Source organism: Macaca fascicularis, chromosome 1, assembly GCF_037993035.2.
Source record: "Macaca fascicularis isolate 582-1 chromosome 1, T2T-MFA8v1.1".
Classification (NCBI taxonomy): domain Eukaryota; kingdom Metazoa; phylum Chordata; class Mammalia; order Primates; family Cercopithecidae; genus Macaca; species Macaca fascicularis.
In genome coordinates this window covers 146,416,147-146,442,757 of record NC_088375.1, presented here as the reverse complement: position 1 = coordinate 146,442,757, position 26,611 = coordinate 146,416,147, and the positions used below count along the sequence as shown (strand labels likewise).

The 26,611-nt window shown below is 37.8% G+C and overlaps 1 long non-coding RNA gene across 2 annotated transcripts; it reads left to right on the top strand.

The window, feature by feature from the left end:
- The first annotated feature begins 223 nt into the window (after positions 1-223).
- On the top strand, positions 224-24,316 carry LOC123567955 (uncharacterized). 2 transcript variants are annotated; one of them, XR_012418031.1, is made up of 3 exons: positions 224-398; positions 18,164-18,271; positions 20,300-24,316. It is a non-coding gene; the product is annotated as an uncharacterized lncRNA (long non-coding RNA). The 2 variants fall into 2 exon arrangements; XR_006691163.2 differs by lacking the exon at positions 20,300-24,316 and adding an exon at positions 18,470-20,253.
- The last annotated feature ends 2,295 nt before the right edge of the window (positions 24,317-26,611 follow it).

Sequence of the window (26,611 nt, the reverse complement as noted above, 5' to 3'; positions counted from 1 at the left end):
TTTAAAGAAAAGAAAAAAACTTCTGCCTGGTCATTTTTAAGTTACACAAGTATAGAAAGATAAAGCTAGGAGTCTCAGAAGCATTCCCCCTAAAAATAGTTTTGAAGGCACATGATTTTAATTACATAGAAAATCGGTCAAGTGATTGGTCCACGTAGAGTCAGAATATTTGGGGTGGTTGGAAGAAAAAGGTAAAAATAATGAAGTTATTTAAATTCCACCTAGAAGCTTTTAGATGTGCATTTTGAATACCATATTCTCTTCAGTTCACCAGAGTTTTTGAAGGAAAAAAAAAAAGAGCACTGGATCATCGCCTGCTTCTTCTTTTGTTCACCTAACTATGATATCCATCTGAAAAGATCTTGGAAAATTCTAATTTAAGTACTGACATTTATAAGGTATGTATACACCTAATTATTTATGTAGCAAAAATGGAATTACCTGTATTCATAGAAGTTTCTGGTTTCTCTGATTTATCTTTATAAAAATTGCTTCTATTCTTTTGTGGGTTAACTCATTTAAACAGGTCAATAGATCCATTTGAACACTAAATCTTCAAGTACATATTGAATGTTTCTTGAACTCTATTAATACAATCAAATAGAATATTTTTAGCTGGTCATGTGTCCTGTCCAAGTCTCATGGCCATGGAAAACACGGATGATTTTGCCTCACCAGTCCAAACCTTAATTTAAACATGAGGACTAAAAAACCATTTTTAAGGCAAAAGTCTTGGTAACTTAAATTTCTTCCCTTTCCCCCAAAATGGATACCTAATCCCTTGGTATTTACAGATTGATTTTTGACTATTTAGGATGTATCCTGGAGATTCATGAAGTTCTTATTTTAAAATGTTTGCCCATGGCCAGGTGTGGTGGCTCATGCCTGTAATCCCAGCATTTTGTGAGGCCAAGGCGCGCAGATTGCTTGAGCACAGAAGTTCGAGAATAGCCTGGTCAACATGGTGAAACTCATCTCTACCAAAAATACAAAAAATTAGCTGGGCGTGGTGGCACAGGTCTGTGGTCCCAGCTACTCAGGAGACTGAGGTTAGAGGATCACCTGAGCTTGGGAAGTCAAGTCTGCAGTGAGCCAAGATCACACCTCAGCACTCCAGCCTGGGTGACAGAATGGGACCCTGTCTTAAAAAAAAATAAATAATAAAATGTTTGCTCATGTTCATTCTGAAATTGGTATGTAGGAAGACTAACTTAGTGAGCAAGCCTAGTTACTTGCTCAGAATCCTCATCCTAACTTAGCTGTTTTCTAATCATGTTTTTGAATCCAGTAATAACGTCTTTGCTTTCTTTGTGCCCCTTAAAAGAAAGGTAACTGGTGTTGAAAGTGACATGGACTAAAAATGAGTCACTATCTGTCATAAAACAAAGGAGCAATATAATATAGTGTTTCCTGTCTCTGAAATTGTACTGCCTGTGTTCAAATCCCCAATTCATTCATTCTGTTTGTGTGACTCTGGTCGGATTATTTAATTACTCTAATAATGGTCAATTTACTCTTCTGAAAAAGTGAAAAAAAATAAGAACTTGTCCCTATAAGGTTTCTGTGAGAATTAAATGAGTTTCAGCACTTATCAGAGTGTCTGACATAGTGCCCAGTATAATGTTAATATTATGATTACCATCACCAGCATCATCATCAAGAAGTTATAGACATGAAAATGAGAAATACTCGAGGATTTGAAGATAATCTTTTATACTTATGTAACAAATACTTTATTAAGTATTCATTGTATATTAAAAATATATTAAAGGATGCTATGGTTCATGCAGTCTTGTTCATATGATCTCTGACCTTAAAAATCTTTTACTAAAGATGAAAAATATAGGATGGGTGCAGTGGCTCACGCCTGTAATCCCAGCACTTTGGGAGGCCGAGGTGCGTGGATCACCTGAGGTCAGGAGTTTGAGACCAGCCTGGTCCAACATGGTGAAACTCCATCTCTACTAAAAACACAAAAATTATCTGGGCATGGTCGTGTGCACCTGTAATCCCAGCTACTCGGGAGGCTGAGATGGGAGAATTGCTTGAACCCGGGAGGCAGAGGTTGCAGTGAGCCAACATTGTGCCACAGACTCTGGTTTGATTTTTGGCTTATCTAGTTCCTGAACTAATGTAGATGAAGATAAAAATTACACTAGCAGCCTCAGTTCCTCAATTTTCTGGGATATAAAATGGGTTATTCACCCAACAATATATTGATCCAGTCTTAACTTCTTGGCTCTCTTGTGACCTTGGCCTCTGCATGGCCTATCCCACCTAATACTTAATGCCTTCAAGAATAATGACTCTATACACATATTCACTGTTCACCTCAAAGCTGCAACTCTTCTTTCTTTCCTCTACTGGCTTCGTTCTCAGGATTCAACTTCTACATTCACTTCTCCTCCCTCATCCTTATCAGTTGCCCTATCTAACAGGGATCCTAACAGAACCCCAGCCCAATTATGGTGAAGTAGAGAGAGCTCCTACTTCTCTATCTTTGCTTTTATGATCCTCCTCTGTATTAGTCTGTTTTCATGCTGCTGACAAAGACATTCCCTAGATGGGCAGTTTACAAAAGAAAGAGGTTTAATTGGACTTACAGTTCCACATGGCTGAGGGAGCCTCACAATCATGGCAGAAAGCAAGGAGGAGCAACTCACGTCTTACATGGATGGCAGCAGGCAGAGAGAGTGAACTTGTGTAGAACTCCTCTTTATAAAACCATCGGATCTCATGAGGCTTATTCACTATTATGAGAACAGTATGGAGGAAACTGACCCCCATGATTCAATTATCTCCCACTGGGTCCCTCTCACAACATGTGGGAATTATGGGAGTACAATTCAAGATGAGATTTGGGTGGGGACACAGAGCCAAACCATATCATCCTCCCAGGACTGGAGTGTTGTTCCATACTTAGACCCATTATTTGAGTCCAGTACAAAATCTCTGCATAATTACCATCTGTTTCCAGCTGTTACATTTCTATTGCTTTGTCTGCAAGATATGGAATTCCTATTACTAGTCTTTTTCAGAACTATTATGACTAAGCCCTCTTGGTCACTTGCCTAGTCAACCTACAACACTTCCAGAGTCTGGCTCTGCAACTTCTTTCCCACCTGTACCTCTGGGAGCCCCAAATAACTCCCACCAAAGACATCCCAAGATTTTACAGCTCCCATCCTCTATGTCAAATAATTTCTATTCCATCTCCTTTTTTCAGTTCCTTTTTGCTATTCATGCTCCCTCTCACTCAACCCATTCAAGACAAAACTTTCAAGTGCAACTTGCCCTTCCTGCTATTCATGCCCCATCTGACTCAGCCCATTCAGTCAAAACTTTAAGCACAACTTGCCCTTCGTCAGTGAAGACAAAGGTTTCACGTCCACCCACTAGTCAACAGCAGGGATAGTTCAATTTACATTAGCTTAGTCTTTAAACATCTTTATCAATGACTTGGATAAAAATTTAGAAAACACATTCATCAAATTGGTATATGACATAAAGTTGGCAGGAATCACTAATATGTTAGATGATAGAATTAAGATTGTAAAGGACTTGACAGATGAAAATAATAGGTTGAAACTATCATGGTGATTGAATCACATTTGGAATGTTGGGTTTAGTTCTGAGCAAGAACAAATTAAATTACATCCAAAAAACAACTATAATGATGAGATATAATAATAAAGATCCCCATATATGAGGAATGACTGAAATATGAGACTATTTTTCTCAGATAAAGACTGAGGAGTCAAACAAACCATTTTTTACATACTACGAAGGCTCTGATTTGGAAGAGTGACTGTTCTTATTCTGCATATTTCCAGAAAGTCTGACCAGGGCCAGTGAATGTCAATTATAAGTAGATTTCTAATCATTCAAAGTAATTTTTTTCAAATAATCAGAGCTTTCTAAAAAAGAGACAATTACCTCATAAAGTGCTGAGTTTTCTGTTTTCTCACCTTAATCTCTGTGTACCTTCTTCAAGCAAAGTCAGTGACTCTCGTATACCTTATATGCGGACTTCCTTCCTGACCTCTAGTTTCAAATTCCAGCTGGATGTCCAACAGGTTCTTCAAAGCAGATCACTCTCTGAACACCCCAACATGTTCCTATTTTTGGCTGCCTTATGCACTCCAGTCACCTAAGACAGAAATTTGAAGTGCCCCATTTCTCCCTATTCTTCTTGATAATGATGACGATAATAGCAACTAATTTCCACTGAGTTTTTTCTATCTAGAGTCTATGTGCTAAATTTTATATAACATCCCTTTATATAATCTTTACAGTAACTTTGTAATGTGTACATTATTATTCTCATTTAATAGAGGAAGCTGAGGCTTATAAACAGCAGGGCCTGAATTTATATTCAAGGCATCTGACTCTAAAGGCAGTATGATTACCCTGTCTACTACACAGCCTTTCCTATTAACTATTCTACCTCAGAAAGTTTGTCACTGCAGTCTTCTCACATGAGCTCTGGCTCTTAACATGGCTGGCTTCTCTCATCCTTCATGAGGCAACTTGGATATCATCCTAACTAAAAAGACCCCCTTCCCCTTATTCTCTTTCATGGTGACTGATCACTTCCTCCTGCTCATCATCGTCAGTTGCTTTATAGATAGATAGATGTACATATGTATATGTATATATACGTACATATATGTATATGTATATATTTGTTTATTGCCCAATTCTCCCAAAGGAATGGAAGTTCTGTGTGGGAGGACTTGCTATCTTCTTAATTTCCAGCACAGAAAATGCTGATAACTTGTTCAAGCAAAATTAATATCTGTTGACTGACCAGTTGATACACATTTTACTCTGCCCCTTAGGTGTAGTCTTTCCACCACTGATATTCAAGCTCTTGTCATCTTCCTTGGATAACACCAATAGCCAGTTATCTTGTCTCCAATCTCTTCCAACTTGAATCCAAATACAGAAAAAATCATGCTCATATTCCTGCTCAAAACTCTTCAATGGCTCCTCTTTGACTACAGAATAAGTCAAAACAAGATCTTGACGGGGAATTGAAAATTCGATGTTAACACCACAACCTCTTATGTGCCAGCCATACCTCATTACCACTGTTGTCTAGACAAGCTGTATAATTTCATGTCCCTGTGCCTCTTTGATATTGTTCTGTTCCAAAGCTCTTTTCTCCCTTTCCTAAAAAATTACTAATCACTCTTTAGAAATTACCTCTTCTGCAAAGTTTTTATGGGCTCCATCCTCCAGAGAAAAGTTAAACATTGCCCTACCACATGTTTCCATTGCATTTTGTCTTCATTTTAATATCTATGTCATTGTATTACAGTTAATTAGGCACTTCTCTTATCACCCCAACCAGATTTGAGATTACAGAGGTGGCATGCAATAGTTGCTTAATAAGTCATTAAATTTTGAATTGAGAAAAAAGTTGAGCTTGATATATAAAATATTAAATATGAAAGAACATTAGATATCTTTAATGATTCTGCTATTTTTTAATGGAAAAATATTTTTGGTAGCCCATGCAAATTCTTTTAATTTTGATTTTTGCCTACTCATTAAAAGGTGTTAACTTTAAAGAAAACATCTACAGTGCCAAAGCAATAGAAGTATCTATATAAAGATATTGTTGAATTATTTAATGTTGACTCTTATTCAGCAATTGCATCTTGTTATTTAAATTAAAATCCTGTCATACATTTATGACGGAAATTTTACAAATCTATTTGGTGGAAGGCAATAGGGCAATATGTTTCAAGAGTTCTATAAGTCTTTATGGTCTTCGATCCAGCATTTGACTTGTAGGAAATAATATATCAGGAAAAAACTAAAGGTACAAATAAATCATATAATTAGTTTATTATTGATTATATAGCATTTTATACCATTATCGCCCAAAAAGTTACAAATAAAATTCAATGAAAAAAATTAAAAATAGCTACATAAATTAGGGTATCTTCATATAATTGGAATATACATGAATAATCAAAGACATAAAAAACCGTAACAATATGAAAAAAGTAGCAAAAATATTTACTGTATAATCTGAAATATATACACACATATACATATATGTATAGGAGAGAGAAAAAAGCATTAACAGTATAATTTCCAGATAAAATTATGTTCAATTATAATTCTTCCTTTTTATATTTTCCAATATGATGTATATTCCTTACTCCTTGGATATTTTAAATTATTTTAAAACACTTGCACCCACAAACCTTGAACTATCTAGAATCTCCCCTAAATTGAAGCCAATTAGGACTGTTAGCAAACTATGCACTATAAACGTTGCTTCAAATAAATATACCTTTCACACAAAGCACTTTCCATACAGCATCAGATATAAAATGTCTTATAAAAAATTAACACGTTTTTTAACCAAATAGCTCAGTAAAAATGGTATAAAGAAGGGAGATAAATCTAAGAAAGAAAGAACATAGAAAACTTTTGGATAAATTGATATTTGAGTGTGACAAATGGTTAGCATAGTGTGTGATGGAGAGCAAGACATATGTGAGAGAGTTGCCCCATCATATGTACATATTCATATGTAAGTAGAAAATGCAAAATATACCCCTTCTGTTTCTACCTTTTTTTCACCCTCTTCAGTTCCTCAAACACCTGGTTGCACAGCAGTGTACTTTCTTGGCAATATCTTTGTTAGAGGAGGAAGATGGCCTCCACTACTTCTTGTTGATGGACCAGAGAGGGCTAATGGGGTCAATCCAAGATGGCAGCCTCCATCACAGCTTAAGTACATATATCCTGGCATAATGAGTGGCCCCAGGCTGTTAATTCAGTCTGTGGTTTTTGTTCTTGCCAGGCACATTTTTTTTTCTATTCTTAGTTACAAAATGTGGAAGTGGCATGACACTTGCAATAATTTTCTACCTCAAATGAGGTAGTAGCAGTCAAGAGACTTTTACAGATTGATCTCATTGTGGTTATCATTTTATATATGCTATATGAGTAGTGTTAAAGAAAAACATATTCATAACACTCCTTAAAGATGGTAAGGCAAACTTTATTTACGTGCAGGGAGGACTACTGTGATAGGCTTAGGGACCACCACAATGGGACTGTGCAATGAGGAAGAGAGATTAGGCTCAACTCCAAATACAGCATAGGTAAGTAGGAATTTATACCCAAACAGCAAGGGGTGATCAGTGAATGAAAAATTACTATGAGAAAAGATCAGGGATCAGTGGGGAATCCTGACTACACCAACCTAACAGGATTCTTGCTGAAGGCACACAAGGATGACCAGACCTTACCTGGGGGATAGTGGAGGATGATGAACTCATTTATTGAAAGAGAACAGATATGGGGCAGGGGGCAGGTGGGAGGGTGGGAGTTAAAATGACTTAGCAAGATTCTCACTAAAATTGGACAATGGAGATACAAACATGGAAGCCCAAAAGGAAAGCCTAGTTGAAAAATAGTCTAGGGGACCCTGCATAGAGTTCGGTCAAGGAGAGAATTTTTGTCAGTAGTTTAGACATTGTTTGTTTATCACTACCCAAATACCTGCAAGATTGAACTGTAACAGCAAATAGGGCTTTTTTTTTTTTTTTTTTTTAGTATTTTCATTTCATTCATATAAATAATGTGTTCTTTCTGACTCAGTTCTTACAGTCATCATCTTAATGTTGCCAGAACGTTCTTGGATATGACTGTTTGTGAGTCAGTGAAATATTCTTTCCACAACAATATTCAAAAATAATATGCTGCAATGTGAAAAATACTATAGGAATCACAAGATTTGGGCTTGATTCCTACCTCTGCTTCTAAACAATTATGTAATCTGGGATGTGTCATTAAGCCCGCTCACCTTCAATTTTAATATCTACAGATGCTACAAAGGTATAGAACCCAGAAATCTATGCTTCTACCTCAATGGTTCTCAACCAGGGTAATTTTGCATACATATGTATCCCCTCTCTTCCCCCACCACCAACTGTGAAAAATTGGCAATGTCTGGAGATATTTTTCATTGTCACAACTGAAGGGAAGGAGCTATTGGCATACAGGGTAGAAGCCAGTAGTTTGCTGAGCATCCTACAATACACAGAGCAGCCCTCCACAACAAAGAATTGTTTTCCAAAATGTCAACAGTATAGTTCTGAGAAAATGTATTCTAATTGTACCATCATATAGGAGAGAAATTCTGAATAGCTAGAAGATCAGAACTTTAAACATGTTTTAATGGTATTGAACTTCGAACAATAGTAGTTGGCTTCTAGACTTGCTCGGGTGATGGTTGGTGAAATTTATTTTCTAAAATGTGAGAAAACATTTAGAAAAGTCTAGAACATCACCACTGATTTCAGCTGCCACAGGTCTTTAATTTAATGTGGGCTTATTCATGTAAAATTAGTCTTCTACACCTTAAGTACCAGCCTCATTTTCTATTATCTCAGCAAAGGCAGTTTAAAAAATCTGTTTCACACTACCAAATGTGATAGCATCAGGCAGGTGACACAACTTAGAAATCAGCATGGGCTTATCTATAGGTCAGAGTCTATTTAGATAGTTGACCATTTATTTGGTTATTTTCCCTAACCCTGGGCTTGATTATTTCTTGGTTATTTTTCCTAACACTAAGCTTGTCAGTGGCCAAGTACATTATTGCAGTAATATGAGGATTAGATAACATATTCATGTTGGAATTTCATTCCTAAAAAGGGGCAGAGAAGATCCTAATATAAATGATCATTAATTAAGTGCAAAGATTAGGGAAAATCCACAGTTAAGAATCTTCTTTTAAAAATTATCTTAAAAGCCAGAATTTTATGAGATTAAAGACAACCATATATCAAAGATGTTTTCTCATTTGTCTGTGTTCATTTCTTTAACTGGAAAACAATGAAAAATCTGTCAGTTACACTAACCTGCACTCTAGTTTGATATATTCTTTGAAAAAGAGATGGAGAGAAAAATCTGTCTAGTCTTTTTTCTTTAAAAGTACAATAATTTTAAAATAATTACAGTCACTAAGAGTCCACAAGAAGTATAGATTCATAATGGAAGATTCTATCACTCATCTTGGTTTCAGCAGAGATCTTGTCAGCTTCAAAGATCTTGTTCATTGCTTTCAGGTGTTGCTACACCCTATAGACATGGTGACAGGAGGGCAAATTCACCTCAGATTGGAAGTTCTAAGACAGAATTGCAAATATATCTCAGCAAGTGTCTCAGCTAAACAGGTCTGAAAGTCTTTCAATAAACACAAAATGATTTTTTCTCATTGATCAGTTTAGACCTCAGTAGGTCCCTGAGTGTTAGGGTCACAGAACATTGCAGAAGAACCAAATAAACTTGTATAGTATAGAAATCCGAGAGTTGTTGGATGAATGGAGAGAGATGTGACCATGCTACCATTTGTTCTTGAGATCACAGGCTTTTCTTTGAAACTCTGGGTAGATACTTCCATTTCTTTCACTTATAGTTGATGCAATTTTAGCAAGCTCTAAAAGCCTTATACTAACAGTCAGTCAACTCTTAAAGTGCCTCGTCATTCTTGTCAAATCAGCCTTAATGTTTCTTGGCAGAAAATCCAATTGTTTCTGTAATGGTGGGCTTAAAGAAACCCCAAGCTAATGCTGAGAAGGATTCTCCATTTCCTAAAAGAAAGACTGTTACAAATGCTGTAACTTGATTTTAGTGTTCAACCTTTAGTCTTTTGACAATATAAATTTCGCTATGCAGTCTGATGTCATAGACAGACTAGACTTGTTGATCAGAAATCTGGCTTAGAATCACAGTTCTATCACTTAATAGTGGTGGGTCCTTGGGTACATCACTTCACATCACAATCTCAGTTACCCTCAAAAGATAAAGCACCCAGCTCAAAGCGCTATTGTTGGCATTAAATGGAATAATGTTGTGAAAGTACTTTGTAAATTTCAAATCACTATACAAGTGTCATTTATATTATAATTTCTGCCTTTGAGAATAAATTGAACAGATACGCTAAGCAAATTAATCCAAAGTTAGAAGCGGGAGAACACGCATTATTGTGACCCTGTATATTAACATCATAACAGCATATCTTTTCCCTGGTTTACAAACAACCCACATATATAAACTGTGGAGGAAGAACCACTTCCTACTACCCACAAAGGTTACCATCCTTCTTCCTCTTAATATAAAATATGTAGCAAGGAGATGATCTAATGAGCTTCTAGTTTTATGCAGATGTAGAAAGGAAGAGAGTTTATAAGCTATGGGTACACTATGAGAAGGGACTTTTGCCAGGAGAGAAGTCACTGTTGCAGGAAATGGATCCCAGTATTCCGTTGGGCTTGGATAGACATTCTTGTTGAAACCTTGTTACATGCAACAAGTATAATTGAAATATGATTTGCCTGAACTGGTAGTTCTTCTGGTTTCAAAATGTGTGCACTATGGTTTAGACAGGACTTAATGGACAGTTCCCGAACCCAACCATTCCACATGATATTCTTTATATAGGAAAGTAAATTTTGGATAGAAAAAAAATAATGTTAAATAGACAGCTAGATTTTGACTCTGCTCAAAGGTAGGGATTACCAATATAATCAATGAAATATAAACTGTGTTGCAAATTCTATCAGGATTGGGTTTCCTGAAGATAGAATCAGGGAACTGCCTGCTGGTGAATTTGCAACAGTGAATGCTGTCCCCGGATGCTCCACTGGGAATTCTGGTATACTTGGAAGGGTCTCAGCCTTCCTAGGTGTAGATGGTCTTTATTTGAGTATTGTCCTGTTACTATATATTGTGCTTATCTCAGGACATAGTATTTTGATGACATATTCCACTTGTTTGAATAAGAGTAGAGGCCAATAGAATTGACCTTTTTCTCCTTCATTGCTAATAACTCTACTCTTAAAGCTTAGTGCTCTTTGCAACCTGAGCAATCACTTTTAAAAATTACTCAGAAATTAATAATGATGGTCCAGGCACTGAGATCATCTAACCATTTCTATCTATGCCAATTAATAACTGTGACTGAATCAGTTGTGTGGAAACTTGCGGTAATTCTTATGAATACCAATATTATTATGTCATATTAGAGTCTGCTTATTTGCCCTATAAACCCAGCCTAATTCTGTTTTTCTAGAAAAAAGGTATGATTAGAATAAATTTTAATGTGTATTTTGTAATTTCCTAAATATGCCATACTGGTTTGCACATTCTGTTCCCACTGCCTGAAACCCTTCCCTCCTTGCCTCTCAGAGGAAATCCCCATCTTCCTCGCAGAGGATGTGCAAATACAAGCTAATCTACGTGGTCTCCCTAAGTCCTCCACTCCTCTCCCAGCTCAAATATAATTTTATGTATTCCACATCCTGCTCCCCTATATAGTTTTGCACTTACCTCCACTAGCACTTATGTTATCATCTTATAAATACTTGTTTACAGACTATTCACTGAGGTCAAGGAAAATATTATTAATCTGTAGTAGCTACAGGATAAAGTAAAAATCAAGTAAATGCCCACTAATTGTTTTCTGACTGCACAAGTAAGTGGTATTGAGAGTCAAGCATTGTGCTTTTGATGTTTTAGCTCCCTGACAGTTTAAAAGTCTTATAGGTCATTCATTTATCCAATCTATTATTTCATTCAATTAATCATTTGAGAAGGATTCATAGTTACTGTGTATCTACTGCAAGTACAGGAATATATGTATCTATGGACCTTGCATTATCCATATCCTCCTGCCTTACCTGTTTTTTGTTTGTTTGTTTTGAGACAGGTTTTCACTCTGTCACCAGGGCTGGAATGCAGTGATGCAATCATAACTCACTGCAGCCTCTATCTCCTGGGCTTAAACAATCCTCCTGCCTCAGCCTCCCAAAGAGCTGGAATTACAGGCATGAGCCACCAGGTCTGGCCAGTCCAACTTATTTGGAACAGTGACATCTCGAGTTTCTAACTGTAATCCTCAGGCCAGATTTCTGCTCTGGTCCTCTGGCTTCTTACCTTAAAGTCTCTGGAAGCCCAATTCCCCAAGAATAGGTCAGCAGCAGACTTGAGTTTGGCTGACCTGTCATCAGTCCTCCTCACTATCTGAGTAAATTGGAGAAAGTTAATCTCTCAGGATCCCAGGTGTCACATCTGTAAAATGAGGATGATACATATTTCACAGGGTGGTCATAAGAAAATATGTGTAATACACCTTGGAAGTGGGAATCACTAAATGTTAGTTCCATCTGCCTGCTTTTTCTCTCCACTCCATCCTCCTTCAGTAGCTAAATGTTACATAACCATGTTGGAGATAATCTTAATGGCCACTATAATTCTACCAGGTGGAAAAAAGTGAATATAGAGGTGGTGATTTCTTAAAAAAACTCATCAAGTTACCAGTATTTGAAAAGTCTTATAATTCCAAATACATCATTCATTCTTTTATTTATTCATTCAAGACGATTCCCTGACATGTGTCAGGCACTTCCCTAGGCTTTGAGTACACAGCAATTAACAAGACAGACAATATTCTCTACCCGCATCAGACTTTCAGTCTAGCAGCTTTCAATTTATGAAGAGATCAAATGCTTCTAATTGTGTAGAAAGTTGGGAAACAGTTTACATTATCTAAGCATGAAAGAAAGGGGTTTTCTTGTTTGTTTTGACATTTTCTACCTGAGACAGAGTTTTTATGTTGGGGTGTTTGCCAAAACACATTTTTAAAGGGTATCACACATTTTAAAGGGTTGCACATAGTGGCTACTCAAAACCACATTTGTTGAATGATTTGAATAACGTTTTAAAAGGGCTTCTATTTATTTTAGCCTTAAATTGCCTATGAAGACATAACAAGCCCAAAAAGGCCTTAGAAATTATCATCGAATGTTGACTGAGAAACAAAGAGTGTGAGTTTCATGCATCATGCCAGCTTTCCCACCTCCACTGGGAAAAACAGACAGGTTGGCCACCTAAATAAACAAAAATTTTTCACAGCTGGTGACTTTTGCTATTTAATTATGAGATGAGAAAGAACTGCTTCTCCTACCTGAGAGGAACATGAACTGGTCTTACCCACTGGAAGGATTTAGAAAACATATAATACTGAGAATAAGTTACACAAGAGAAATAGGAAAAAATACCCACTCACTGGCTACCTGAGCATACTGAACATTCATCCCATTGAGCTTACTGTTAACTTGCTCCCTTTGCTTTTGTGAAGAGACCTGGGAGCCTTCCTTTTTTATTCTACAAAGGAAATGAATTCTGTTGTAGCTAGGATGGCTAATGGTGCTTCATTGAGTCTCTCTGCACTTAGGATGCATCTGTATTTCTGTGGCGAATGAAGCTCTCACTGCATCAGATGATGAAGAATATCCATGCTCCAATACCCACATGGCACTGTACTCACCAAGGCAACACTAACTTTATGCTCTGCACTGGAATGATGGTAAAATTTGGGAGCTAGATGTGTACTTAGAATTTCGTGTTGTTGGATCGCATCGATGAAAGGATATGCAATCAATCTCCTCCTAAGACAGTGAGTGGTATTGGCCATAACTCATTACTCCGTCAAGGATTTGGCATTTCAATCGATGGGAAATGATGTGTGATCATTCTAATTTATTATACATCATTTCCCATCAATCGACGAACTAAAGCCCTGACGTAATAAGTACTTACAGACACTGTCAATCATTCTTGGTCCAAATACTTTCCAGTGCTGCCATTTGAGATATCTTCAAATAGTCATGAAAATGGAATATGTCCCCGGATTGCAAATGTGGTGATTTCACTCAGCAGAAAACTTTGAGGTAACCTCTTACTGGGGGATCCCATCAGCAATTGTTTAAGCATTGGACCATCCCCCAATATAAAGGAGATGAAATTGATGGGTATTTTCATTAGCCATGATTTTCCTCCCAACGTGTTCAAAAGAGATTCAAAATGGTGGTGCTACCAGAATCATTAAGGTACACTTCTGTCTTTGAAAAATGCCAATCTTTTCTGTCTACCTCTTTTCAAAAAATTTACTATTCCCTGAGAGCTTTTTGGAATACTGTCAAAATACATAGATTTTTCTGCCTTTTGTCACTGTGGAGAATGGCATCACAAGAGTGCAGATCACCAAATAGTATCAACATAGCAGAGCTCATGAATTACCAGTACTTTTAAATAAGATCCCTCAGCTGTTATTACTGCTTATACTGGAGCACTGGATGAGACCTGTCTGGTTTGATTAGTTCTATTTGTTTGAAGTTTGACTCTCATGAAAATCAAATAGGAAAAAAAAATTCTCAGGTGTGTATACTAAAGCAATAGTGTGCAAAATCATAATTTTGCACATTCATACTGAATATGGTTTTCATGGTAACTCCAAAAACTGCTGCTTCACATGAGCATTTTTGGTAGATTTGAAAACATGTCACGACATTTTCAATTTTTACTTTCTGATATTTTTCAGGAGCAAAACCATATTTCCATGAGAATTTGCATGCACAGTAGGAGGAGAATTTTTATTTTTACCAGCAGCAAAAGGAACATTTTCTGAAGAAAGGAGGGTGATGTACCCTCCATAACTGACACACATAGCAACATTTTTGCGAGGACAGAAGAAAAAATACTCCATTTCTGCTGGAAGACATTACTTACTTTGCCTTTGACTATCTCCCCCTAAATCTGTGGAAAATAACAAGTCAAGTCCAACTGCAGAGGACTTTTCTTTCTTAATAAACTTTTTTTAAAAGGAAAGAAAAGAAAGAAACTTTACATGGGTTTTTTCCTACCAGCAACATTTGTGGAATCAGCTTTTCTTTTTCTTTTTAAGAATCCAGCTGTGGAAGTGTGATCGTTTTGGAGGAGGAAGTCTAGCACAATGTTTTGCATACAGTGTGTGGATATGATCTAGAAGTCAGTTCAAGGACTGCAACTCATCCACAAGAAAGTTTGCTCCCATCCTGTTCAAAGACGCACTGCCCTGGAGATGAGAAATGACATACTAATACAATGGATTTTAATAGAATCTTTGTCGATGGATTTCAAGGCATTCATTAGCTCATTCAATCCTCATGATTTGCCTAAGCCAATCATTTTCTAATCCTGGTGGGGGGAATGTCCTCCTCACTCCTCCAAGCACCAGCCTTTCCTCTTTGCTTCCTCGTCAGCAGTCAGTAAGTCTTGGCAGCACCAGGGCTTACTGGGGAGCCAGCTGGCTCCTTCAGCTCTTCATATGCTCTGGGGCTTATCCAGGCTAATGGAGTATCACAGTTCATTATGCACCTTCCTCCTCTACCCCCTGTGAGGAAGCTCCATAAATACCAAGTTTGGGGCAAGAGGCATCATTGCCACAGAAGCTGCCAAAAAAAAAAGCTGCCAGTATCCCATGGAGGAGCTAAGAAATATCAATATTTGTAACAAAATGTGTCCTGACCTCAGAAGAAGACTAGAGGAAGACCCAAGCAGGCAAAAAAATGAGGGTCATCTCCTAATCCTACCTTGGCCTGTATTTGTAGGGCAGCAGCCACTATATAGTTAAAATCTTGCACTATGCCAAGCCTTTTACATGCATCAGCTTATTTAGACCTTAAAACAAGCCTAAGAAATTGGTACTATTATAGCCCCCATTTTTTTAGGTGAGAAAACAAACAGGGACTTCGGCAAAATATCTCTCCTAAAGTCACACAGCATGTGAAAGTGCTGGCATTCCAACCCTAGTCTCAGTAAGTCCATCTTTTCACCTGCTTTATAGTACAGACTTTAAGGAAGGAAAGCTACATTCAATTTAAAGACAAAGAGGAAAGCAAGTCGAGGAGGGCTTTGTTGTATGAGGAAAGGGAAACAGAAAAAGAATAGAGGAGAGAAAATGGCAGCCATCCAAAGGATTAAGAGATGGGTCCAAATCTGGTACAGGAGTATAAAAATATAAACTTAAAAATCAGAAGGTCATCCTTATGATAATTAGGACATCTCTTCTGCAAATATTTATATCTGGAGAAGGAAAGCTACCATATTTTCAGAGGGAAAAATGATTACAAAAAAAACCTCTTTTTGTTTTTTATTCAGAAAGCTGATGCATAATCAATCATGGCACATGTCATTCTAAGAAATGAGACCCCTGCTTCAGAACCCTCAGTAAAGAAGGAGACAGTGCCTAGAGTGAGTGTTCACTTTTGAGGTTTGAGTTTGATATGATTTGAAAAGCTTGAGTAATAAATTCCTGAAAAATGGGGTTTGGTTATGAGCAAGCCTTTAACTATATAGACATGTTGCCAGGTATCACTTTAATAAACTATTACAAATGATCGATGCAAAGGTGTTTCCAACAGCTGTTTATGCAATGTGGCTGGAAGAATTCTTCCATAAAGAAGCTGTTAGTGGGAAAATTGGCTATGCATGGCTGTGATGTCAAATCCACACAAAACAAACTTTTTCCTGTCAATCAACAATCTTGCCATAAATTAATCCATTTATAACAAGCCTTTTTTGAATTGACAGCTTCGATGTGAAGAAAAAAAAAGGACTCTTAAAGGAAAGTGAACTCAGAGTGGCTTTTTGCAACTCTTTAACACATGGGGAGAAGTGGCAAAGCCTCGTAATTTTAAATTTATGTTGAAAAAGTTTGGCAGCAGCTCCAAACACCAAGGTAGCTTTCCAAGAGCTGCTGAATACAACAAAGCCAGGGTGATCTCTTAGGTTTGGCTCACAGAGGTTAAGCATGACCTGCCCACATCCAATGATGGAAACAAACGCTGGACTGTCCGAGGCATAAAGATCAAATCCAGATGTAGCTGTAAACACACTCTTGTTTGCTTTTGGCACAATGAGGTGCTGATGGCACCAAAACCTCATGCAGGTGACTATGTCTATGGGGTCAGTAGTGCCATAGTAGGTACATCAGGCAGACCCTTGGTCCCTGTTGTCGCATTCTGTGTCCTGGTCCTTGATCTTACTTTCCATACATGTTGTTTTTCAAGCCCAGTTCTCTCTGGTTTCTGATGTCATTTGCCAACAAGTTCAATTCATAAAAATCACAGGGTTGTAAAGAATGTCAACTTGACATTAGGTGTGTGCTTTTATGTCTCAGGTAAAATAATACCTAAGACAAAAGTTGTGTTTTCAGAGATGGCCAGAGATGAGATGCCCTAATCCCTTCAGGGATCCCTAACCTGACATTCCTAGCTCTGCTGAATTTTTTAACCTTCATACAGTAAGATGACTCCTTCTAGCACCACTACAGGCAAATGGAATTTGGCTATTTTTACTCCCTACATTCAGCATGCTGCTTCTTCTGGTTAAATAACGTCTATTTCTGTAACCAAGGTTCTGTCTCCAAAACTCTTTCAGTACATGTGACATTCCTGCTCTCTTCAATTCTCTCTTCACCTCTCCACTCAGTCACTCTGACCAAAAAGTATGATTATGGTCTATGGCATGAATAAATTGCCATAAGCAAAGATGAAAGCCAAAAATGATTTGATACACCAACACAATTCCTTCAATGTATTAGAAGGTTTTGTTTGCTTTATACTTTGCTCTCCTGCACTGGATGAGAATGGCACTCTACATTCCCCGCCAGTTTATTCTATTCAGTTGGCCCTTACAGAGAGAAGCTCCATCTAATGCTTTCCTCTTCATAGATGCCTTGCCAGTCTCTGCTAAGGAAGATTATTCTGAGATTCCTGACATACTTGCTGAACTGTCCGTGCTCTTGCACCTTTGCCTAGATCTTTCCTGCCAGTTCACACCCAGACACAGGCAACCAGTGCCTAGGCCTTCCTGTTCCCCAAGTGCCTTATTGAACCCACTGCATTTCGGTCACTTTGCTTTCTCTGTATCTTCATTTCGATTTAAATGTCTCTATCTACCTTAAGAAATTCTTCTAAAGGCCTTCCTCAGCATTCTCATCTTTCAGTACAAAGATACCTAGTCCCACAGTGCTACCAAAGATCAAAATGCTTGTCTATTCAGAGACAATTAAAGCCCTAACATTCAAAGCAGATAAAGCAAAGTTGTCCTTATTTGTAAGAAATGCATCTGTCCAAAATGTGTAAAATATTTTACGTACTTAATGTTGAGATGTAATAACATGTTCTTCCTCGGTATCTCAGTTGTTTTTCTGAGGTTATCATCCAAACAAATGTATTCATGTCATCCTGTGTGAAGTGAAATGTAACCTAACTTGCTCCCTCCCTTCCTTCCTTCTTTCCTTCAGTATTTACTGAGCTCATCATGTGCAGGTACAAGGAAGCCTCGTCATCCTGCTCAAAGCCAGATATTCCCAGCTATCGCACTCCAGTGAGGCTCCCATGGCAGGATGAAGGTGAGATAGCAAGTTACCAGCAAAATGTATTCTGCATTTCTCCACAAGTATTTACTGAGGGCCGGGTACTTTTTCTAAGTTGAGGGTTCTATCAGTGTCAAAAAATATATAAAACCAGGCAAAAAGCTTGGGGGGCACATAGATACAAGCAATTGCTCCACATTCTTTATTTCTACATTTTATTTTCCTGACTCTAAGCTGATTCAGATAATGGGAAGATGAAGATAAAGAAAGGATGACTGAAAGGGAACCCTGGGACAGGAAGTCAGGAAGATGGACCTGAATTATGTAAAGATCAGAGGTTTCTTCAGAGTGATGGAGTTTGGACGGTACTACCCCCCAAATATAGCACCTTGTCATTGAGAAAACAGCAGAAGCCATTCTCATAACCCCCTCTTTCCTGAAGCAGGTCATAAAACCTAGGAAGGTTGCTTCTCCTGCTCCTTTCCCTAACGCAGGAGGTAAGACCCTCATTCAAGAGGTACCCACCCTACACCTGCAGGAAAGGAACATCCGTATTTCTGAAGATAGGGGGATACAGAGAAGAATCAAACAGGCTTTGCTAAGTTTGCCCTAATTTATTACCACTTCTCTATCGTACCCACTCTGTCCAATCATGCCTTTGCATGACTAATTACTTCTTCACCAAACTTAAGGATAAAAATACATAGTTTTCTCTGTTTCTTTGTATCCTCACTTCTGAAGGCTCCTGTCTTATGTAAAGCTTATTAAATAAAGTCTGCACTTTTCTCTTGTTAATCTAGTTTTTATTATGGGGCCTTACCCATGAACCTAGTGATGGGTGAGAAAGCTATTTTCTTTTTCCTTGCAAGGGCCTCCAACTTTCTGTCTTCCCTGCCATCTTTTATTTTGGATGCTTCATTAACACCCAGCCATGAGCAGAATCTCTGCAGGAAGTCCAAGAATCCAAAACAGGCCAAGTTTACCATTTGTAGCTATCTAAGACTTCCCTCCAAATCCCCCCAAAACTGAGAGCTGGTTGCCGACATGGATAGATCAATTGTTATCCTTAAAAATCCATGTATAATGAAGAATAACAACAGTAATCCTTGGCAATTACACAGCTCCACTGCTCTCAAGCTTCACTTTACCATTACCATCAGAGCCCTTCAATAGAGGCAAGGGGCTCCTTTTGCCTGCCTGCATTGTTTCTCAATTTTGCATACCCTATTTAATTAAACAAGGATGGGCTAGCAGAATCTGACAGCAAATTTCTTGAACTGGTTATTATTTGAGAACAATGCTTCTCCCAAAAAAAGAAATTTAGAGAAAACCCGAGATGAGCCAAAAGCTTAGGTGAACATTTTTGCTTTGGCTCTATATTTTTAAATTAGGAGCAGTGCAAATGGAGATCTTAGGATAAAGTTACTGTAAATAAGATCTTTGTCTCTAAATGAGACTAGTTCCTCAAAACTCCTTTTTCTTTTTGACTTGCACTGTTCAGTCCCACTTTCAGTGAAATTCAATCACATTCATTAGCATTTCTAAAGATGTAAGCTACTCAAAACAGCTGCATTGTCTTTCCTTTTCAACTAAAATGAAGCTTTTCCTTCTAAAGGGAGAAATCTCCCTTTAGTTACCCGATTCTTTCTGCTTGGCACCCATAATTTTCAATGGTGGAGCCAACCCCCATGAAACAGGAAGTGCAATCCCATTTGATCTCACTTGAAAGAAATTGTAAATACTTGGTAAAGGACAGAAACCGTGGCTCAAAGAAAAATACAAAAAAAAAAAAAAAGTATGAAAGAAAAAAAAAAAAAAGCAAACGAGACAAAGTAATAATCATTTAAATGAACTAACTCTTTGTCCCTGGAGCTAACACTCTCATTATCAAGGGTATTTAATATATTCCCTGTAGAAAACAGGCTGCTGTCTATCAGTCCTCCTTCTCTTTCTTTGGCTGTTTCAGCAATAGAGAGGAAAACATTTCATCTTTTCATCTTTTATGTCTATATAAAGACCATTCCACATGCTCCAAATCATAGTTACCTGCTTTTTCTTTTTCAGGGTGATTACTGATGGAAATATTATTACCAGAAAGAACCGAAGAGTTAAAAGTTAATATTTCTTCTCACCGACTTAGAAAACCATATTTTGTGGTGCCCAGTTAAAAATTCTGCCTTTAATTCAATTGTAAATCCAATTTTTTGCAGTTAAAGACTAAAGAATATGCTGCTATTTAGAAAGGAAGATGTTGCACTCAACCATCTTGAGAAGGGCAAGCACCAAAACTGTTTTCCAAGAAAGATTTGTCATGGTCTATATAGATGTCTAGTTGTTCCTCTTGCTATAGTACCATTAGGCAAGGTTACAGGGGCTTTATGGAACCCTGGGGCTGGAGGATCACACTAGTTTCAAGTTCTAACCCAGTGAACTTGGCAGACACAGAGATCAAGAAGGTGATGGGAACACTAGAAATATGGAAATGAGTCATTGGCAATCACGTCTGAACAAAACAAAAGTTAAGTTGAACCAATCTTCTGTTCTAGTAGATGTCAGATTGAATTAAAACACTCTAATTTTTAAAAAGCTGACCATAAGAACTTTTGGAAATGAAGCAGCTCATTGTGGAATCTACTAATAGTAGCTGGGTCTGGGGCTACAGAGGATAGGAAGAGAGGCGATCAGCGCTCTTGCTACTAATGGATGTTACCTAAAAAAGTATTTCACATGTGAATTGCTCAAATTACTACACTCAAGAAATTAGTAAGTCCCTAAACAGGTGTGTCAGAACCACTTTCTATGTTAAAATCTGGCAAACCAATTCCTTTCATAGAAACTGCTGCTGACCTGAACTGAGTAAGTCTCTAATAAGAAAGAAAATCTGAAGCTGAGACTACAAATGATAATCAGACCTATCCTAAAATTTTGTGACATGTAAATCCTTCCTAAAGGAATTTCCAAATTCATGCTCATGGGGCACAGCAAGTCAGAAATGTCAAACCGCAAATGACAAGCACTTGTAGAAGTGCTTCTTCAGAGACTCTGTCAGTCGCTGCAAAGATAGGTTAGTTAACTTACCAGCATTATTAGGATGAAACTGAAAAATTGTGGGTGGTTATCCACATGTTAAAAGGAACTGGACAATACCTTTATAAAGTAACTGATAGGATCCAATAGAAGACCACTGGAAATCCAGGTTGTCTATCTTTCAATTAGGTGTTCTCCCAGTTTGGAAAAGCAACAGCAGTTCTTTGTGCTGTCAGGGCAAAGAGAATAGATATTTGACAGTGCAATATTTGTGGGGAACATGTGGACTCCTGGTGGAAGCTGCTCAAGCCAACCTTCCTGAGTCTGTTCCCAGTGCATGCATGCAGAGATTCAAGCTGAAAATGCAGGGTCCTAGAAGATTCTATCCATTCTGTAGCAAATATTTTCAGTCAAATCCTGAACTTCTTAAAGACTCCAATCCTGTTCTCCTGTCATGTCGGCCTAGAATGTATAACCCTTTAGTCACTATTGTTATGTTACCTGAAAAACTATAGCAGGGTTAGAGAGCACTGATGGAATAGAAGAAGAAACGTGTAGGTGTGTGCCTTCATCCTGGGGATACGTGTAATAACAACAATAATACTAGCTGCCATGTATTGAGCTCTCACTTTGTGCTGAGAACAATACTAACTACTTTATTTGCATCAACTTCTTTAATTTCTGCAACCCTATAAGAAAGGTACCACTAGTAACCTCATTTTGCAGTAAAGGAAATTGAAGTACAAAGAGGCAAAATGGAAGAAACCCTTGCCCTTGACACGTAACTGTCAAATGTTATAGTAGGACTAGGTCTCAAATTCTGTCCATTACCAATCCTGTGCATTTAACTAGGATACTACTCTGTCCTCCTTTATAATAGTAGGAATACCTGTTTGTTCTAGTCAACCATTTGCCCTGTATGTTTTTGTAGGCCTGTAGAGAGATACAATAATTTGCCCAAATTTCTGCATGACCTTATGACTTACGTGGCCCAGGCTTCAGCAACTGCGCTTAAATTTAAACTCACTAGAACAGCGCCAGCCAATAGAACTGTCAGCAATTATGGCAGCATTCTAAAAATCTGCACTGTCCAATATGTTAGCCACTAGTCACACATGTGGCTATTGAGTGCTTGAAATATGGCGGGTATAATTGAGGAAGTTTTCATTTTAATTAATTTAAATTTAAATAACCACATATGGCTAGTAGCTACCATACTGCACAGATCTCTAGAGGGAAAAACATGATGCTCATGGTACTGAAACTATTTCATTTATTCATTTAATCAATATTTTTTGAGAGCTTACTATATACCAGATTCAGTACCAGCCATTATACAGAAAGTAGTAGACAAAATAGACATTGATTTCTGACCAAAAGAGAGAATAAAATTAAAGAGCCAGAGACATTAGAGAAAACAAGGAGTGTGCATCATCACAGAAACCTAGAAAGGAGAAAGTTTCCAAAAAGGAACTGGGTCATGGCTCTGGTTCCTCAATTACACTAGCCATATGTTGAATGTTAAGATGACAATGAAGATGAAAACAGAAAAACACCATTTGGATCTGTCATCACCAAGACATTTTATTGTGTTATCAAGAGTAGTTTCAGTGGAGGGATTGGAAGTCAGATTAGAACAGGTTAAGGAGTAAATGGGCGGGTAAGGCAATGAAGATCACAATGACCTGCATAGACAACACTCTTGAAAATTGTTGCTAAAAACGAGGGTAAAGAAATGAGGGTGATATCAGAAGGAGTATGCATGGTGCAGGCATCTAGAGTATACTGCATATGTGTAAGCCAAGGAGAGTAATCTAGTGAAGAAGAAAAAAAATGGACAAGGCAGCAAAGTAGAGGGAGCAGAGGGTGGGTAACTGGTATTCTTAAGAACTCAGGAAGATCCAGACACCAGTGAGAGGACTGGTCTTGGCTGAAAAGAAAGATATTTACCCAGGTAAAGGAAGAAGAAGAAGATGGATGCAGGTGAGGGTAGGTTTGCAGATTTGCTCACTTAACCCAACTGAGCCAAACTTCCCTGGAGCTGCCCATAGCTAGGAATTTCATTCAAAGAAATGTTGCTCTTATATCCGACACAATCGAAAGGCAATTAAATTTTTTTTGCAGTCTCTAGAAAAATCCTCAGAGGGAATTGCATTAAAACACACAATAAAAACCAAACTTGCCCAGACTTCTCCCTTTCTCCCTCCCGCATCTCTCTCTCCTGTCCCCATGTCTACCTTTTCCTGCCACTCCAAAATCCCAAGAAAATCTCTTACTAAAAACAACACATGGAGTGGATGAAACGATGTCTAGCATTAGTTCTAAAATTTTATGGTTGTATAAATAAAACCTGATATTTAAAACTTCACCTTTTCATTTACAAGAGGCTAGACAAGCTTGGAGGAATTATGAAGGTTACCAGGGTTTGTTGTTTTTTATATAGTTACTAACATGTCACATCATAATACATGTAAAAAAATGAAGGTGGAAAATTCCAAAATTGCAAGGCAAGTAGAGTGGGGGAAAAGACTTTGGATAAGGCAAGAGGAGGAGGAAGAAGACTAGAGAAAAGTAGGAGAATCAGGGCCAGTACTGCCAAGCCCAGAGGAGAAATTAGAGATGTAGAATGAGGCATAACATCTGTTCTGTTCCAAGCAAATTTGTTTCCAAATTCACCTCCTCTTTATTCCTTGCCTCATCCAGGACCTATCTCCTTTTTATTTGAAATCACAAAAACAGTAAAGCTTTCTCATCAAATGGTGAGACCATTCTTATACCACAACCCAAAGAAAATGGGTGCACATGGGCACATAGGATGATAACAATAGAACCATGGATTTCTAAATGTTTCTTAATTCAGGGAGAAAGAAGCAAAGGGAGGAAGTAGAATAACCTATCTCTTAAACTGTTTGTTTGAAAATAATACACAGAAAGAGAAAAACAATCCTCAACTAAGAACTGCCTTTCTTGCCATCTGCTTAATCTAAACATTAGCATATCACATATCTGAGTGAACTCAAATTGCACTGAAATTGGAGTGCTCTGTTCCACTTTTTTAGACCCTTGATAGGAGAGTCAAGTGAGAATTTTCTATGGGATTATATGGGTGTTACAGGCTCCCAACATATGCATTTAGGGCCACATTTTCAGTCCAGCCTTAACTCATCATACTAGGACCAGAGGCAAAATTGTGCCTGGCTTAATTAGCACAAGTACTAATCAAGTACTAATGAAATTTGCCCATAAGCATTTTCTCAGACTAAGGCACAAGTAGTGCACACAATTTCTGTATGTATCACTTAGCTTGTCAGCACAAAAGGGGGAAAGAAATGAACAATTCCTCCCTAAAATTTGCTTCAGGCTAACCACAGGCAAACATCATTTCTACCCAGAAGTAACACATTAGTTTCATCAGTGTAAACTCGGCAAATCCTAAATCTGCAAACTGCATCTCAATTTGCCACATTAGGTAACACATTCATAAAAATATAGACTGGGTGCGGTGGCTCATGCCTGTAATCCCAGCACTTTGGGAGGCCAAGGAGGGTGAATCATGAGGTCAAGAGAATGAGACCATCCTGGCCAACACAGTGAAATCTCATCTCTACTAAAAATACAAAAATTAGCTGGGTGTGGTGGTGCACACCTGTAGTCCCAGCTACTTGGGAGGCTGAGGCAGGTGAATTGCTTGAACCCAGGAATTGGAGGTTGCAGTGAGCCAAGATCATGCCAGTGCACTCCAGTCTGGCAACAGAGTGAGACTCCGTCTCAAAAAATAAATATGTGTATATGTGTATACACACACACACACACACACACACAGAATGTTTTGAATGAAGATGCTTCATTCTTAAAGATTAGCTATTTAAGGCCTAAATTTGGAAATGAGTATAATCTTCAATATACCTTAAAATATAAAAGACGTCTTTCAAACTGAAATGTCAGTTGTTAAGAGGGCACAATGATGCTGGACAACAGATCTATTTGTTTAAACTCAGAATAGTGACAAAAAAAAGAGACCCAATTTTCTCTCTTCCATCACCAATAAACCTTTAGTCTTCTTCTTGTTGTGTTTTAAGTACACTATTAAGACCTGTCCAAGCATAAGCATTTATTTACAACATAAATATTAAACTAAGGAAGATTATTTCAATCTATCAATTAAATCATACTAATCAGAGATGCAGCGAGCACATTGAAATAAGTATCTACATAATCAAGCTTTGCACATAGGAACCATTTTGCTCTGTTTACTTCACAGTACTTTCCACCAAATAAAATTCTGGGTCATCCCATTTTGGAGGCACAAGAAAAAACAGTGATTAATCCTCAAGAGCAAGGTCACGTTAAAAATCAGGGAGAAAATCAAGAGAGGACTGCACGAGGACCAAATGCTGTCATCTCTTCTGCCCACGAAACTACACTCCTTCCTCAAAGGGCTGTTACATTTCTGGAGGGAAAGAATCTCACCTTTAAGAAGCTGAAACTTACCCACTTGAACAGGTGCAAGGACCAGATGACCAGTTGTTCCCTTTATGGACTATCGACAAACATCACTTAAAAAAATAATAATCATTGGCAAGTGCTAAAAACCATCCAATTCACACAATGTCCTCATAAAATGAAATTCAGGAGAGAGGAGAGAAAACAATCCAGAATCAGAGTAACCTTGGATGCAACCAAACTGTCACCTGTGGTCCCATGCAGCAAAAGCCTCCCACACAGCTTCGTGAGTTACGGACAACAGATTAATTACAACATTGACTTCTGTTGCTGTTTCAGAATCATGTTGTCTGAGTATTATGTTAGTCTCATTTTTCTATTTGTAAACAGATCTAACTTATCTCTATAGAACAGCAGAAGAGGAAAAAAAAGGTTTTCTTGCCATTAGTGAGTTTTATTTTTCTTGATTATATAAAGGTTTGTGAACTATAAAGAGTACAAATTTAACATGCTGTAAAAGCAACAAGAAAAATTCACGCAGACCACAGACATGAACAAAATTCAAGCCCTGGCATTCTTCTCAGGAATCAAGGGCCCCATCTGCTGATGTTTAAATGTACTACAGTAGCAAACGGACTTTAAAAAAAATTTTTTTTAAACTTACTGAACAAAAATACAATAAAGAGCCTGAAGCTGCAGAATCTTAGCAGCAGAAGGCACCTTTAGAAGTTAGAGAACCTCCCCCTGATCCAACACTTCTCACCCTCTTCTGTACTGCTGCATAGCTGTATGGAAGTCATTTGAAGCAGATAGTAGTTTATTTTTAATTTTCTTAGCTCTCAGGAAAAAAGTGCCAAGCACTGCTTTCCCTGGCCACCACCTCTCTACTGACAGACCTTTGGCTGA